Genomic DNA, 18,319 nt, shown 5'->3' with positions numbered 1-18,319 from the left:
AGCCACAGTCGCGGATGGAATTTCTCTTCTCATAGAGAAAACAAGTAGCCTGGCATTGATAGGCTATCCATTTAATATGAAGTGGAATCTGTTTAAAATATTTTTGGGGAGTCATCAGACTAAAAATCACCAGAGTGGAAAGATCTACCTGCCCGTGATGAAAACAAAAATTATTTTGCTTCAAAATAATATCACCCACCCTATTCCTCACCACTTAGATTCCTCTCATCAGTCCCCCAATAGCCAGCTTTGCACACTGTGGAAAGGTGGGCGCCAAGTCTGTTATGCACACTTTTCCAACCTAGAGATTTAGTCTGAAGAGTAGACAGCAGTGGGGGTGGGGGTGGGGATGTACAAGCGGCACCGCTCCTGGAGGAACTGTGGGCCTGCATTCTACCCTCAGGAACTGAGCCTCCAGCTCTTCCTGTGAGTCTGAGTGTTGTGTATGTTGGGTATGGCTGCCCTGGAAGAAAGCATGACCACCGCAAAGAATATATCCACAAGACTGCTGGGACTCAGCTTAGCTGTACGTGCTTGTTGCTTCATTTCTGCAGCCTCTGAGAGCGGCTCCGCACTGTCTTTGTCAGGCCTGGACTGCCCAATGATACCCTCAGAAAATCGACTCCTTCCTGCCCCTCTCAGCCAGTCACTCATCCTATTTTTAGAATTCCCTAGCAACTGAGAAGTCTGTTATTCCATAACTAATATTTTACATTCCTGAGTTCATTAACTACACTTACCATCCTTCACCCTTCCCCAAAATGTATGTCTTATCTTCACTGCAAATTCTCCCCCAAATGCATGTCATATTGTTACTGCAAGTTCTCCGGGGACAGGAAAAGCACGTTCATCACAATCTGCCCTGGGCCTCATAACTCCCAGATTCAGGAAATTCCTCCTATGTCCGCCCTAAACTCCTTCTAATGAAGTTGAATCCTATTTCTATCTCCCCATCTTCACCAGAGATGAGGAATAGCAGATCAGCATTCTCTTTATATGCTTTCATTTTACTTTATTAGAAACAAGAAATGCACTATTTTAAAAATTACTTGCTTTTGAAAAAGCCACTGCAAAAGAGCTGCACCCACCCCACAATGGCCCCGGCATGGGAGGAAGGGGAGGGAGATTTTCAGGCCTAAGGAATTCTGCCATTTTTGTTGTAAATCATAGAAACATTTGTGCTACTGTTGTAAGATGTTACAAGATAATGGAGTGGGGGGAAATCTCTGTCTTTTTCAACTCAGCATAATTTTGAATCATTCAGTCTTGGCAGGTCTAGTTCTCACCCATCACTCCCTCTTACTAACAGCTTGCTCCTATTCTCAGCTTGGTGGGAATGTTTGACTGTGTGATATATTTGGGGAAAATCAGCTAGAGTCATTGAATGTACAAATGAAGAAGCGAATTTTATAGTTATTTAAGATCATGCTAATCTTAAAAAACTAATCTTCCACCATAAAAAATAATTTTAAATGGATCATATTTATTATGAACATTTCTTTTCTGATGAGAAATTGACAATATGTTTCTTTTACCATGAGAACTTGACAATAGCCAGTTCTACAGTGAGCTTTCAACAAATACCAGTGTACTTTCAAGTTGGACAGTGTGGGTTCTAGATTACTGATACAGACCCTCTACTTCTGCTTTTCTGTGATAACCTGGTTCGCTCCACTGAAGAATTCATTGAGGATATTCTTTGAGCCAGGCCCTTCATTTTCTTGCCAACTAGTTGAATGAAGCTTTGCCCAGTGCAAAGCTCTTATCACTCTAGTACTAATGGAATGACAAGATGGGAATGTGCATAATTGGCATTAGCATGGGCTCTGTGGGACCATGACTTCTAAACTTTTTAATATAGATTAGACTATACCTTGGTTTGACATTAGCTTCAGCCAAATAAGTCAAGATAGAAAATTAATAGAGGTAGAAGAGGGCATGGAGGGGATAAATGGCATTGGAAAAAATTAAATTAACAGCAACAAAGAAAATTAAAGATATTGTGGGATTCTGGGTAAGTAAGGGGCACTGATTGGCTCAAAGAGCCCCCTTTACCCAGAATATTACATGCCGCTTAACAATCCAATGGAGTGGTCACTGTTATGACAATTACTACCAAGATTAAGGTGTGTGCAGATTTTACGCTTCTACAACTTTACCATCAGAATCTGCCTTATAGATATTATCATCTGCTCTTAGTTAATGGTTAAGGTCAGGATGAAATGTCTTCTAACAGCTTCATCCATATTAATATACTTTTTTCCAAAGAATTATTTTAATTCTCATCCACACATACCAAATGATGTAAATAATTTTTATTGTTATCTAAAATAAGCCCAAAAGACCACTTTTGCATCCGCCAGCTGTATGTTTGAACAAAAGTATAATTTTGACAAACTTATTTAGACTGTTTGCCTCAATTTTCAGAATCGCTTTGCTCCTCCGACGCTCTGGTAGTTTTAGCCAAATGCTGCTCCGGAAGATGCCACCCAGAGTCTCTGGGTCCTCAGAGGCCTTTGGTCCCCTAATTCCTTGGGAAAGCTTTCAGCCGAGCAGATAGAGGCCAAGCTGGGAGCTGCCCTCCTCTCTGCAAGCTTTTTCGTCTGGCGGAGAACTAGCAGCTCTCCTTTGTTTCAGAAAGCACAGAGAAACCCCATGCTTTCCAGGGCTGCTTTTCCTAACTTCCTGGCGTCGGGGTTTGCTGGTTCTAAGTAATGTAGCCCTCGCCCCATTTCCCCTCCCCTGTTCCTTTCTGCCTCCCACCAGCAGGAGCAAATAGTGGGCGTCACATGTCTCCAGGCCCAGCGGTGAACAAATTAAATTCTGGTACCCAAAGGGGCCATTTTGTTCCCTTGCTAAGGGCAAGCCCAGCATTTTCTTTAACACCTGAAAGGCCAGATTGTAATGGGGATTGTAATACACCTAGAGGCAGCACATCCGAGTAGTTCCTTACGGGGAGGTTGTGCCAAAAGGTTCTACTTCACTCCATGTAACGCCTATGAGCTCGTTGGTGAAAGAAGATTTTGGCCCTAAGTACATTTCTTCAACGTAAGTAGAAAAGTTAGGTAGATATTACGCAAGTTACTTTGAAGCTAGTACTCTATATTCCCTTCACTATCTGTTTGATAACTGTTTTTAAAATATCATGTTTTGAAGGGAGCTTTGTTTTCCTCAGCTCTTTCCCCCCATCTGCTACGTTTTGTAACAAAGCTGTAATCTGGTGTTTATGAGATTAGTTGCCGTGGAAGTTCATGCACTGCTCTGCTGCGGTGCTTTAGGGAGACGACACAGCCTGGGTCAGTAACAGGTTTGAAGTGGAAGTATTAAACTATAGTAAGCACTTGAAAAATTAGAACACTGAGTAAATAGAATCCATTTTAGAATTAAGATGCACTCACCTTTGTACTCACATATTGCCTAGTTGCAGGTGCATTTTAAAAGCTTAGGCCAAAGCAAATTCTATTTGAAAAGACCTATTGCTGGGGAAATGAAATTGCAAACGAAGAGAAGAGGCTATTGTATTTTAAAATGACTTTCATTGCATGTCCCAGCATAAAGTATTTTTAGAAAGATAATTGACCTCCACAAGATTAGGTGTGTGTGTGTGTGTGTGTGTGTGTGTGTGTGTGTGTGTGTTGGGGGGTGAGGAATTAGTGTGGGAGGAATGACAGAGCCGTGTAATATAAGACACTTCTACCTTAAATAATAATTTTCTTAAAGCCTTTTATTCCTGCCACTAGAGTGAAAGGAAAGACGGCCTTTCTTTCTCAGCAGCTCCCTGCCTTCCCCTTTACTCAACCACCCCCTCCCAGTTCCCACTTCTGTCCTGGTAGACTACACTGTCACTCAGCAGACCACTTGCACCCTGTTGGTCTTTCCCACAGGTAAGATGAGAAGGGACTTGGACCCGAGGAGACTTCTCATTGGCAATAATGTGAGCGTTGACTAATGGTAAAGGAGGAAACTGGATGGAGGAGGAACGTCTCCGACAGCAAGCTTGCGAGGGTGAATGCTTGCACAGCTTTTCCCCATCATCCCGGTTATCTCCTTCCTGCTTTGGCGTCACCAACTTTACTCACTGCCTCATTCCTGTGCCTGATTTTGCACGCTGCCTCTTAGCTGCGCTTTGTCACTTTGTCCTCTCAGTCATCAAAGGAAAGGGGAAAGCACCTTATTGTGTGAGAGATTTGGCCTGGATTATTTAGTAAATGCTTATATTTTCAAGCCCCTCTTCTTATCTCCTTGTTTTCCTCAATGCGCTTCCTGAAGTAAGCTCCTGTCTTCCAACATATTATTTACAGGCTGGCACTTAGCATACCGTAGGTGCATAATAAATGTTATTATATTTGGTCACATAAAGATAATTAATGGGGTGGATCATGTGCCCTGGCCTCTGAAGAAGCTGCGTCATCATTGGGCCACTGTCAGCTGGGAGAAGCTGACAAGTTCCCTGATGCTCTGATGGGTGAAATGTGCCCACAGGCTCCAAGTGTGGATGACAGAACCCACAGACACTGCCCGTACTGTTTTACTGAGCTCACAGCTGAGTCATACTGCTGTCCACCAGGCACATGATTTAAGGGAGAATATGATAGTGTAATGGATTTAAAATTCACCATCTAGCACTCCAGCAGGAAAAGAGATGTTTTAACTCATTTCTCTGTAATGGAATTGAACTTGACTCTAAGCACCCATTTTAAAAATGTTTTTATTATTGATGTTAGAGACAGAGGAAGGGAGAGGGAGAGAAACATCTATGTGAAAAGGTAACACACCCCCTAGTGGGGATCAAGCCCAAAACCTGAGCATGTGCTCAAACCAGCGACCTCTCAGTTCATGGGACGGTGCTCTACCCACTGAGCCATGCCAGCCAGGCTCAACCCCCATTTTTAATGATGGGAGAAACTCAGTCTTGTCATTTTCAAGGTAGCTGTATCATTGCATTTTCAAAGTTAGTCTCTTGGAGTAAATATTCAGTCAAATTAAAGATTTAAACTCGATCCATTTAAAGCTCAAATTCAATATCAGAGCTGTTCTCCACTCTCAAGGGCTCTCTCTTCTCTTCCCCTCAGGATGTATGTGGGTGCAGGGGAAGAACAGCAAGGGAGGGTCTTCTTGGGCCCCACATGCCTCTGAACCTGCTGTAGCTGAAGGTTTTCAGCTGAATAATTTGTGTCTTAATATAATAAAGGTCCACCACTCCCACCCCCTTCAACCCCTCCTAGCTCAAGTGAAGCTTGGACACACAACCTCATCTTGATCCTTTGGGCAGCACACGTTAGAGCCTGTGCTATAGGGTTACCTTGCCCCAAGGCAAGACAACCCTGTCTTGCCCACTGCTGGGGCCTATTGGAGAGCTCCCTGTTCAGGCATTGTCTCCAACCTTCTCTCTGCTTAACTTACCACACCTGCCATTTCTGCTCTGGGCTCCAGAGAAAAGGGTCAAAGGGCACTCTGCTCCAGGGTTTCCAGGCTTATCTAGGGGTCTCTATATACTACAGAGAAAAGAGAGGTGTCTGAAGCTGTCCTCAGGGTAAGGTAGGAGGAAGTGAACCAGGGAGCAATATAAATATTCTCAGCTAAACTTTTATGCTGTCTTCATCTCTTTCTGAGTTCCTTTCCTTGGCTCTTACCTCTTTTCTATGATTTATAGATATTTTAGAAGATATATTATCCTATCACAATCCACTCTTTATTTCAAAACAGGTAACTTTGTAAATACTCCATCAAGTAAAGGCAGCACATAGGTTTTAAGAGCGACCTTGCAAATAAAATGAAAAATCAAATTGTAATCAAGTACCATATTTTAAAATACGATTCTTATTCTTAGTAATAATAGCTGAAACCCAAATTCTAACATTATTCTTAGCGAAATCTAGCATTTTCTTAGTTGAGCTTACAGATTACTTTGCAGCTTCAAGTTCTATCATTTTCTACCAGCATCTGATGACTCATGCAGCTTCATTCTTGCTGGCCTCAGCTTCTTTTCTGTGAGCAAGGGGACAGCAATAGATAATTTCAGCACCCCTAACCAATCAGTTCCCTAGCAACTTCTCCAGGAGGTGCTCCTAGAGTAGGAAGATATGTATGATCTGGGAGCTAGGCCACGGTGCTTTTGGTATGTAGGGGTGGGGGCTTCCAGGGACACTGAGATCTGGCAGACACCTTTGCCACAACAGTGAATAAGCTAGCTACTCTGGAGGAATACAGGCTGTGGTCTGGAAGGCCCTCAAGTGTCCTTGAGAGTTGTGTTTCCTGGGAATGGTGTCCTGGAACAGCCACCTTTACTTGCCTTGGATTTCTCTGGGGAGTTCTTTGGCCTCCCCGTAGCTGGAGGCACAGAACACCTAGTGCTTCCTCCACTGCCACCTCCTCCCCGCTCGGTACTGGGGATGTTATACAGAGAAACAAGGTCAATGCCACACTTCCTACGAGGCACAAGGTAGATGGAATAGGGCAAGAACCCAGTCAGAAGAGACTGGGGGCACCCATGCCAGCTCAGCGTCACTGAAAAAGAGGTGGTTTTCTAAAGGGAAATGAGAAAGACTTTAGAAGGCAGTGAATTTAGGCACAAAAAAGATTTTCTTGTCCCTTTTCAGGAACATGGAGAGAGGTACTAAGTTGCCTTCCATGGAGACATAAGAGAAGAGGCACACACTCACTGCTTTGCATCTCAAAAGGATATCTGAAGGTCTCCAAGTGAGAAAGCAGGAATAAAGCCCAGGACAAATGAGAAATCAAAACATAGGCCTCTTGGCCTGTTCTACTGGAGAGGGATATTGGTGAGACCCTTCATTCTGAATCCAACTCTGCCTCATCAGGCAAGGACTAAAGACCCCAGGGACCCTGGTATCCAGGATTCGGACTGTCCTTATTGCCCTGAAACCAATAATGCTTCCCTCTCCTTCCAGAGCTCACTCTCCTACCCCATGTCAGCATTCCTGGAGGGTGACTCGACCCATTTATCAATCCCTGTTGCTCAGTTCCCCTTTTGTATAATCCCCTAGACTTTGAGTCATAGAGTTGTTAGTGCCTTACTGTTCTCCCTTTTCTACCCCCATCCTTCTTGATAGGGTCACTGGAAGAAGCACAATAAAATCCCCTCATATATGTTCTTAAAAAAAAAAGCCACTCTAAATAATTATGAGGTAGAAATCACAAATGTGTGGGTTCAGAATGAATAAAAATGTCAACTACTCCAATGTTATGCAAATAGATACTTGTGGCTTGTGATAAAATTGCTGAAGACAGCCTCATGCAGAAATTCAAAAAGTACAGTATGTCAAATAACAGAGCTGCTGATGTGCTCAGAAAAAGCTGAGTTAGATGACACAAGAAGTGGTCCTCATGTTGGCAAAGTTTCTGACAATGGTACATGTGAAGAACTTATGGTAGATGAAACTATGTCATGATATGTGACAGAAAAAAAGCAACACTCTTAAATGTTTATATCATTTTAAATAATATGGGATTTTTATAATTACTAATTATAGCAAAGTTTTTTAAAAGAGACATTGACTGCCTTGCTATATCCCTAGAAGTGTATATTATATTCAAGTTGGCTTAAAATAATTTAAAATGTTTTTATTATTTTATTTTTTTTAATGAGGGGTCTCTTTATATCCAGGATTGCCTTATATTCAGACATATAAGGTATACAGTGAGTAGGATAGCTAGTCATCAGCCAAACACTTACCACCTTGAGTTCAAGGTAGAGCAAGCCTCAGCCTGAGACTTCCTCTAAGCTTTCTGCTTCAGAAATGTATTAAACACTGGGTGTCTGTGGTCCTCTGAGTTACACCTTTCCTCCCCAGAAAAGAGTAGTTCATAGCCTTGACATAGAAGGCCTTATTTTAAAATCCTAACACAACCCATTTATGTACACATGGTGAGTTGATTTTCAAAAAAGGTTAAAAGATAATTTAATAAAGAAAGAATCGTTTCTTCAGTAAATGGTGCTGGAACAATGGGGCATCCATATGCAAGAAGAAGAAGAAGAAGAAGCTCAACCCTTATCCTATACCATATGCAAAAATTAATACAAAAATAGATCATAGACATAAATTTACAACCCATAATTAGAAAACTTCTAGAAGAAATCATAGGAGAAAGTTTTTTGATCTTGTGTTACGCAAGATTTTTTAGATACAGCAAAAAATGATTACTTAAAATTAAAACAACTGATAGTTGGGATTTCATCAAAATATTAAAACTTCTCTTCAAAAGACACTGTTAAAATAAAAATATAAGCTACAGACTGAGAGAAATATTTGTAAAGTATATATTCCTTAAAGATGCGTATCCATATATATAAAAAGCTCTCTAAACTCAATAACAATAAAATAAAAAACACAAGTGCCTCAACACACCTATTAGAAAGGCCAAAATCTGGAACAATGAGAACACCAAATGCTGACAAGATGTGGACTAACAGTAACTCTCATTCATTGCTGGTGGAAATGCAAAATGGTACCGCTACTTTGGAAGACAGTTTGGCACTTTCTTACAAAACTAAACAAACTCTTACTATACAATTTAGCAATCATATTCCTTGGTATTTACTCAAAGGAGTTGAAAACTTGTGTCCACACAAAACCCTACACACGGATGTTTATAGCAGCTTTATTCATAATTGCCAAAGCTTGGCAGCAAACAAGATGCACTTTAGGAAGTGAATGGATAAGTAAACTGTGATATGTCCAGACAATGAGATATTATTTTAAAAAGAAATGAGCTATCAAGCCATGAAAAGACATGGAAAGAAACTTAAATGCATATTACTAAGTGAAAGAAGTCAATCTAAAAGGGCTACAAACATAATGATTCTAACTATATGATATTCTGGAAAACTACAAGACAAAAGGAACATCAGTGGTTGCTGGTGTGGGGATTTAAATGGGCAGAAAACACAGAGGATTTTTAGGGCAGTGAAAATACTCGGTATACCATAATGATGGATACATGTCATTAGGTATTTGTGCAAACCCATGGAATGTGTAATACCAAGAATAAACCCTACAGTAAACTACATGTGATTTTGATGTTTTCAATGTAGGGTTATACTTGGTAACAAATGTATGTAATACCACTCTGGTGAGTGATATTGATAATGGAGAAGGGAAAAGGTATATGGGAAATCCCTGTACCTTCCTCTCAATTTTTTTGTTTTGTTGTTATTAATTCTCACCTGAGGATAGTTTTCTGTTGATTTTCAGGGAGAGTGGAAGATAGAGGGAAAGACAGAGAAAAACACATTGATTGGTTGCCTCCTGTTCGAGTCCTGACCAGGGCCCGGGCCCAGGAGGAGCCTGCAACCAAGGTACATGCCCTTGACAAGAATCAAACCTGGGCCCCTTGGGCTGCAGGCCGACACTCTATCCACTGAACCAAACTGGCTAGGGTCCTTCCTCTCAATTTTGTTGTGACCTAAATCTGAGAGAGAGAGTTGATTCCCACAGAATGTTTCATTGATTTTTGCTGAACTTTTTATCTGAGGCCAACTATCATTGTAAGTAACAAGCAAGTACAGTTTTGACAAGAATCTTGGCTGATATTTTCATTGATGTTAATGATCAAGATGAAAGTGAGACAAGAAATAAAGGTGATGGTACTTCACTCATTCATCGATAACATGAGTGACTTGGATAAATATTATAATCGTTTTTGAATACTGGAGAAATATTTCCTTGATCTTTGTATTATTTACAATGTCACAACTATAGATATGACATTTTAAAATTTAATCTACAGTATTAACAGTCTCTCCATCACTGAACAATCAACAAAACTATCAATGAAGCCCAGATTTGGAGCATTTGTTCATTGCTGTGGTATAAATACTCCTCCTGTCCAATTTCAAACTATCAAAGTGAAGTCACTGAACACAGTTAGGAAGGGGTGTCCCCAGGACACCATTATACGGTATATCCCCCATACAGGCACAATAGATAGAAACATCAGGAACGAAGGTAATAGCAACATGTTGTAAAGTGATTAAAAAGCGATCGTTTTGAGTATTACCTTTGTTTTGAAAATAATTTATTTAATTACTAGTGTATATCATTTAATTTTTAATAATGACCATGTTTAATAACCAGCTCACAAAACTCCTGAAATGTAACGATCTGTTCTCTAATGCATCTTTGAGCTGGCTTGTAGCCCATTAAGGATCCCAGTTCAAATCTGTGAACCCCTCCCCCACTGCACATTCTGGGGCAGCAGTGGAACCATGGGGGGCCAGTGGGTGCAAACATGTTGTTTCCCTGAGTTCCATTATTCTTGACATGCTGTCAGGGCTGCTTTAGCTTTATGGGACATTTCCCTGAACCATTCAGCCTGGTGTTTAGGGCTGAATTATCAATGTCATCAGACTAAACTCTACGTATTAGGAAATGGATGTGGATTTCAGTGGAATAAATGGTTTGGTTTTCTTCATTAAGTTTCACTCATTAAAATATTCTGTTAGGTTTTTAAAATGAGGATGTATTGTTGATGAAAAAAAATTGTTATTCTGAAACTCCTTTTTATTTTTTAAAACCAAATCTGGAAAGCTATTCATCAAAATGTTAATAATTCTCTTGGACAGTGAAATATTTTTCCTCTTCTTTTTCTTGTGATTTTCTGTAGCTTCCAAATCTTGCAATAAATATATAACTATGGTAATAGGAAAAAATCGAGGCAAACCTTTGGTTACTTGATATTTAAAATTGCACTGGTGCTGTCCTTTAAAGACTAGAAGAATAAATAGCATTTCGGTAAAAGAATGCCCAAGGAAACAGACATTAATTACTATGTTCGGTTTCATTTAAAAGCCAGATGTCCAGGAATTGGATATGGCCAATTATCAATTTCTACCCAGATGGAGTGTTTCCTTTTTTTCTGTCATTAGATGGAAAAGCACAGCATCTCTGGCTGCTTGCTTTATTACATTCACCACTTTGGTTGGAAAGCTTTCAGGAATAGGTGGAGCTTAGAAGAAGGGCAGTTTATTCTACCATAAATGAAAGGTTGAAGCTGGTTCAAGAGCGAGAAGAAGAATTAAGATGTGTGATTGGTAGGAAAGCTTTTCAAGCTTGCTCTTTAACCAATTCCAGCAGTGTTAGACATGGAATCCATACCTTCTTATGTCAGTCTATTGCCATAGAACAAATTACTCTGAGATTTAGCAGCTTCAATCAAGCAATAGCTATTATTTCACAGTTTCTACACATCAAGGAGACGAACTTGGTTTAGGTGACTGCCTGTGGCTCAAGGTCTCACGTGCATACCTGGAATAAATCCTACTTGTTTGTGCGTATTTGTAAATATGTTGTTGGATTTGATTTACTAATATTTTACTGATGATATTTGCATCTAAGCTTATGAAAGGTATTGGTCTCTAGTTTCTTTATTATATGATATTTGTCCAGTTTTGGTAGCAGAGTAATACTACCTTCTAAAGTGAATAGAGAAGTATTCCCTCTTCTGTTCTCTGGAAGAGATTATATAAAATTGGTGCTAATTCTTTTCAAATATTTGATAGAATTCTCCAGTGAAACCATCTGGAGATTTGTTTTTCCAGATAATTTTAAGGACAAGTTCAATTTCCCTAATGGTTATAGGACTATTCCATTTCATCTTGTTTGAGCTACGGTAGTGTACTTGGCCCATTTCTCCTAAGTTGTTGAATTTATGAGTGTAAAGGTACCTCTGGCAATCCCTTATTCTTTTAAAGGCTGTGGGAACTGTAATACTATACTGTTTCATTGCTGGAATTGGTGATTTGTGTCTTTTCTCTATTTTGCCAGTCTTGCTAGAAGTCTATTAAACAGTTTTTCTTTCATTGTTTTTTTTTTAATTTATCTTTATTGTTGAAAGTATTTTATGTGTCCCCCTTTTTCCCCCCATTCACCCCCTCCACCCCTCACCCATCTTGCCCCAGGCCTTCACCATACTATTGTCTGTGTCCTTGCGTTATGCATACATGCTTATAAGTTCTCTGGTCTTTCATTGCTTTTTTTAAAAAATTGTTTTCTTTTCCCATTTCATTGATTTCTGCTTTTATTATTTCCTTCTCTTTGCTTGCTTTGGGTTTATTTTGCTCTTCTTTTTTCTAGTTTCTGGTGGTAAGAACTTAGATTACTGCTTTTCAGCCTGCTCCCCACCCCCATCCCCCAGCCCTAGCACTGCTCCAGTTGCACCTGCATGGAGCTCACTCTGAGCTCTGAGCTCCTGCTAAGGCAGTGCCTCCTTCTCCTCCCAGCAGCCATCATGATCATCTACAGGGACCTCCTCAGCCATGATGAGATGTTCTCTGGTATCTTCAAGATGCAGGAGATCGCAGATGGGCTGTGCCTGGAGGTAGAGGGGAAGATGATCAGTAGGACAAAGGTAACATTGATGACTGGCTTATTGGTGAAAATGCCTCCGCTGAAGGCCTGCAGGGCGAAGGCACCAAAAGCACAGTCATCACTGGTGTTGACATTGTCATGAACCATCATTTGCAGGAAACCAGCTTGACAAAAGAAGCCTATAAAGAAGTGCATCAAAGATTACGTGCAATCGACCAAATGGAAGCTAGAAGAACAGAGACCAGAGTTCCTTATGGATGAAAACATGAGTACAGATGGCATGGTTGCTCTGCTGGACTACCATGAGAATGGTGTAATTCTCTTTAAAGGTGGTTTAGAAATGGGAAAATGTTAACAAATTTGGCAATTTGGATCTATCACCTGTCATCATAACTGGCTGCTGCTTTTCATCCAAATGGGACTGATGTTATCTTGAGCTCTCCATTCATTTTGATCTTGATTTATTTGTAGCAGAGTCATTGTTTTTAAGAAAAAACACGTCATGTAGGTTGTCTAAAAGTAAAATGCATTTAAACTAAAAAAAAAATTAGATTATTAATTTGAGAACTTTTGTAATGTAATCATCCCCTCTTTTCTAATGTAATTGGTTAATGCATAAATTTCCCTCTTGGCACTACTTTAGCTGCAACCCACAAATTTTGATAGGTTGTATTTGTATTTTCATTTGCTTCTGTGTATTTTTTTTTTAATTTTGAAGCATCCTCTTGACCAGGTAGTTTTTAAAAGTGCATTGATTGGCAGGTATTTATAGAGATTTTCCTGTTGCCTTTCTCTCATTGATTTCTAATGTAATTCCATAATGATCAGAGAACACATTCTGTATGATTTCAATTCTTTTAAATTAATTAACACTTGTTTTCTGGCCCAGCTTGTGGTTATTTATAGGTCCTTTGGGGGGGGGGGGGGAGTACATTCTGCTACTATGGGTGTAGTGTTCTATTAATGTCAATTAGATCCTCTTGTGTTGTTCAGGTCTTTATCTTTGCTCATTTCCTGACTATTAGTTCTAGCAGTTGCTGAGAAAGGGATGTTGAAGTTCTCAATTATAATTTTAGAGATCCATATTTTATGAAAGATAAATTTTGGAGTCTCCGTTTAAGAGAAAAAATATAAAATTTGAATACACATTTAGTTTAAAAGTGAATATTTAAAATGAAAAAAATCACAACAATTTACACATTTTAAAATGCTGACACAAAATTCACAAACATCACAACATCCAAAACATAATATAATGTATTTATTATTTTAATGCCTGACATACCTCTATAATAGTTTTCCCCTACTTATTTTGTCCAGATGTTATTTAATTATCTCTTCATATGACAGTAATTTTGTTTTATCATATTTGTATTGACTGAACAGAAAGATAACTTACTCTTTCTTCAGCATGGTTGACCACAAATTTTTTATTACTGATAGTTTTCTTTTAACTTTGACAACTTGTCATTAGTAATAACTTATAATTTTTAAAGATTATGGTAATATTTGGAGAATCTTCTATTGGGTTTAATTTATGAATTATAAAATTTGGAAGAATTTTCTACAGACTAGCTTCCAACTCTGTCTATTTTTCTGATACTAGTAGCTTAGAATATGTCCATATTGCAATACAATCCCTGGTCCTGTACCTTTGTATTACAGTGGTAGGATATAGGAGTGGGTATCCCTGAAAGCTATTCCAGATTAGCAATAGATACTGCCCACAGAAGTGATTGTGTATCACATAAATATCCTCCCAGCAAATTCAAACGAATTGTACCCACTTCCCTTTATTTGGATTCCCAAAATGACCACAGTTCCTGTAATACTACCTGACACCAGGAGAAATGTGACAGTGTGGAAGTCAGAATAGAAAGAAACAACACCCTTAACCATTTGTGGCTGAAATAGATTACACTTGCAGTTTTTACAAAAACACACAAACATGTGAACATATTGCTAAGGAACTTTAAGGAGCTTGGAAAGAATCCATGCAAGTGAGGGCCCTTGTAGCTTAACTTTCATTAGTTTCATGGAAAATCAAGCCCTTTTGCTGACATTTAATGGGATACAAAGAGAAGGGAGGTAAATGCTTGTCCCTAATTCACCATCTTGAAGCAGAAGTTTCTTACATGTCTTAAAAAACAAACAAACATTTATTATGAAAATGTTCAAGCATATACAATGGTAACAAGAACAGTGTAATGAATATTGATGGTACTCATCATCCAGCTTCTAAAATGATCAAACTTTGTTGATCTTGTTTGTTTGGATACCGCCAGTTCAAGACATTGTGAAGGACAGATACAAAGATGAATGAGACGTGGTCTCTGGCCTCATGTCTGCACCTGGTGAAGAAGATGAAGCATGAGCCTAACAAACCACGTCATACTGCCCACAGGAGAACTCTGGACCATGGAAGGAGAGATCACCTCTAGCTAGGAATGACTATTAAAAGCTTCAAGGAAGAAATCGCTACTTAGAAAACAGGTACCTATTTTAACTTGTCCAAGCTGAGGCAGAATTGAGGGATATGAAATCTCTCTCTCTCTCTCTCTCTCTCTCTCTCTCTCTTTACTTTAGAATGTTCCTCTTGGCTTTTGGGAAATAGTTCAGCCTCCTAGCTGTTTATCTACATCTCTAACTAGATACTCAGATTCATTTAGATTTAATTAACATTTATTGAGTGCTTGCTAGGTGGTACTCATTTTCACATACACTATTTCACTTAATCGTCACAACAAGCCTGAGAGATAGATATCATCATCCCCATTTCTGAAGATGAGAAGAGAGATCCCGAGACACAACTTGCCTAAGCCTGCACAGAGAGAAAGCATAGCTAAAATCCAGGACTTCTAACTCAATTAAACATAATTTACATCCAGCACTTTTAACACAATTCCAATATTTCTAAAGTTGTATCTACATCTTTGTGGTATTTCCCCAGTTCAGAAACCTCCAGTGGCTCACAGTCAATACATAACAAAATTAATAATAAAAGTCCTTACTTCACCATTTTTCTTTCTCTAAAATCCAGTCTTGGTCTTCTTTCAACTTTATCTTCCATTTGCAAGATTGCATCTGACCCCTCTTCCTGTGTTTGGGAAATTGCCCTCTTCATGTCATGTAGCAGAACCCATATCACACCATGGAAATCAAAAGACCATACGCTAATTTTCATGGCTTCTTTATCAGTTAGGCCTGTGCTGTCAAATTTGATACCACTGGCTCCATACTAGTTGTGGTACATCTAGTGCCACATGTTGAAATTAAAATATTTTGGATATATTGATTTAAATAACATATATTATAAACATTAACTTCACTTTTTTCTTTAATTTTCTTAATGTGGCTACAAGAAAATGTAGGATCATATATGTGGCTTGCGTTATATTTCTATTGGACAGCGTTGAGCTAGAGTGTTGACATATGACTGGATAGTGTCAATCATTTGTCCCCAGGCTTGGGACCAAATGTTAGGGTGGTGAAGTCATAGTGAACCTCCTTCTTCTACTGAGAGTAGTGACAGTGACAGGAACTGTGCCTAGTTTCCAGGGGCATCAGTGGCATCATCCAGTGTCTAGATCAAGCGGTATTGGTGGTCCCAGTTTTGGTATCTGTATCCAGCAGTGGCTGTAGTGGTGGCTTCTTGGGACTAGGTCTGGGCATAATGTTGAGTGTTGCCACTGGAGATCCTGCAGGTATCCAATATCCTTCTAATAGATTCCTTTTTTGCTAAGGTTCTTCATGAAGGCTCCCTTGTGCACCCGTCCACAGTGATCCCTCCTGCTTTTGACATCAATAGTGAATCAAATCCAGACCACACATTTGGCACTTGGCCTGTGCTAGTTATCTCATTATAGGAAAGTGCCTTTCTTCACAGCCAGACTCTAAAATTCTCCGTAGCAGGAACCCTATCCTTGGCAAAATTGTTTCTCAGTAGCTGTCAGGCTATCTTGGTCACAGCACCTCTGGAGGAATATTTGTAGTTTTTGCTTCAGATCTGCTGTAGGCAGAGCAGCTATCATTGTCCCTGTTCACACAAACGAGGGAACTTGGTCAGTGGGGTCGAGTGACTGGTCTGAGGTCTTGTAGCTGGTTTGCTGCCAAATCGGGCAGTAGCCTTGACATCATCACTGCCCGCTCCCATCTCTTTCCGTTGTTTCAGGCCCTGCCACAAACATAAGATGGTGTGTTCATTTCTAGGACTGCTGTATATAACAAAGTGTCACACACTGGATGACTTAAAACAATAAACATTTATTGTATCATAATTCTGGAGTCTATAAGTCTGAAACCAAGGTATTGGCAGGGCCATGATCCCTCTGAAAACTATGGGGAAATACTTGTTTGCCTCTTCCTAAATTGTGGTGGTTTGCCGGCAGTCTTTGGTGTTCCTTGGCTTGTAGCTTTGTAACTCCATCTCTGCCTTTGTCATCACATAGCTTTCTCCCTGTGTGTTTCTGCCCTCATATGGCCGTCTATATAGATCAAAGGCTAATATGCTAAATGTCCGACAGTCCAACTGGTCACTATGACACACACTAACCACCAGGGGGCAGATGCTCAATGCAGGAGCTGCCGTGAAGTGCACTGGCCATTTACAGAGAAACAGCATTGCAGACCTGGCACCCACAAAGCAATACTCAGTTTCCCCCAAAAGGGACACAGGCCCTGCCACCACCCTGGAGCGACACCCCTCCAAATCATAGCTGACACTGCCGAGACCCCATGGTGCAAAATGTGGCCCACCGCCCAGCCCAGCTCGGAAACGGTGGCTGTGGGCACCAGGTAATGACATCACATAGCAATGCCTGGCTTCCTCTCCCTAGTGACTAGCCTCCTTGGAGTTTCTTCAGCCCAGGAACACAATTTGCTTTATAGTAAGGTGCAAACATTTTACACTTTATCCAAATGTTTGTGAAGCATTTTCATGTGCCTCATCTCATTGGATCCTCACAGAAGTCCTGGAGTAGGTAGGTAGGAGACTCAGTAAAATCCTATTTTCTTTTCATTAGCCAGAAAATGGAGATTTAGAAAGTTTAGAAACTTGACCCGACTGAAAAGAAGTAAGAAATGGTGGACCTTGACAATGACTTCAGGTTTGCTCACTGCGCAGAATATAGTCAAACACTGCTGCAGTTAAATATTTTACCCTTTGTTCTCCCTGCGTGATCTACAATAATAATCTGCTTCGTGTTGATATTTACTGCTGTGTTGCTGACAATTACCTGAAAGAGAAGTTGGGGTGCGTCACTGGGCTGGAAAAAGTTTAGCTAAATCAGGAAGCAGGTCTAATTAAGCAAGTTTGTTCTATATCTATAAAAGGCTAAGTTGACTCGTGCATGCGTGATACATATAAAGCTCTCACTGGTGCCAATCACAAGCGTGTGTTTCTGTCTGTCATTGTCGATCATGAATTTGGTTGACATTTCTATTATAGAGAAAGGGCAAATAGCGATATCAAAATATTTCTTCTAATTAATTTTCTTTCAATGTACACAAATCCGTGCACCGGGCCACTAGTCTTCTTCCAAGGACACTAGCTACTGGATCAGGGGCCCACCCTACTCCAACCTGACCTCATTTACTACTAGGTATATACAGGTTTTTGACTGCACCGGAGGTCGATGCCCCTCCCCCCACGTTCGTTGTTCAAGGGTCAATTGTACTTAGTAGTACATCTGCAATAACCCTATTTCCAAATAAGTTTATATTCCTTAGTACTGGAGGTTAGGACTTCAACATAGCGGTTTTTTGGTGTGGGGTTGTTTGTTTGTTTGTTTGTTTGTTTTTTGGCCAGAGGGTGGAGTATATTCAACCTATAACAGATGGTAACCATAAGAGGAGAGAATACCATAGAAAAGGAAGAAATTGTTGTTTCTAGGATTTATTCCGAGGAAGAATTACACTACAGTGGGCAAGAAGGCGGGAAGTCTTTTCAGGTATGTATTCCCACCTACTACTTGGTTTGAATATACCAACTA

General features: G+C 40.0%; 1 pseudogene; it reads left to right on the top strand.

Moving 5' to 3' along the window:
• The window catches only part of LOC132233365 (translationally-controlled tumor protein-like), a 145,156-nt pseudogene extending 132,255 nt beyond the window's left edge, over positions 1-12,901 (top strand).
• The last annotated feature ends 5,418 nt before the right edge of the window (positions 12,902-18,319 follow it).

Source organism: Myotis daubentonii, chromosome 4 (assembly GCF_963259705.1).
Source record: "Myotis daubentonii chromosome 4, mMyoDau2.1, whole genome shotgun sequence".
Lineage (NCBI taxonomy): Eukaryota > Metazoa > Chordata > Mammalia > Chiroptera > Vespertilionidae > Myotis > Myotis daubentonii.
The sequence above is the reverse complement of the archived record's forward strand: the minus strand, read 5'-3'. Positions and strand labels throughout refer to the sequence as shown.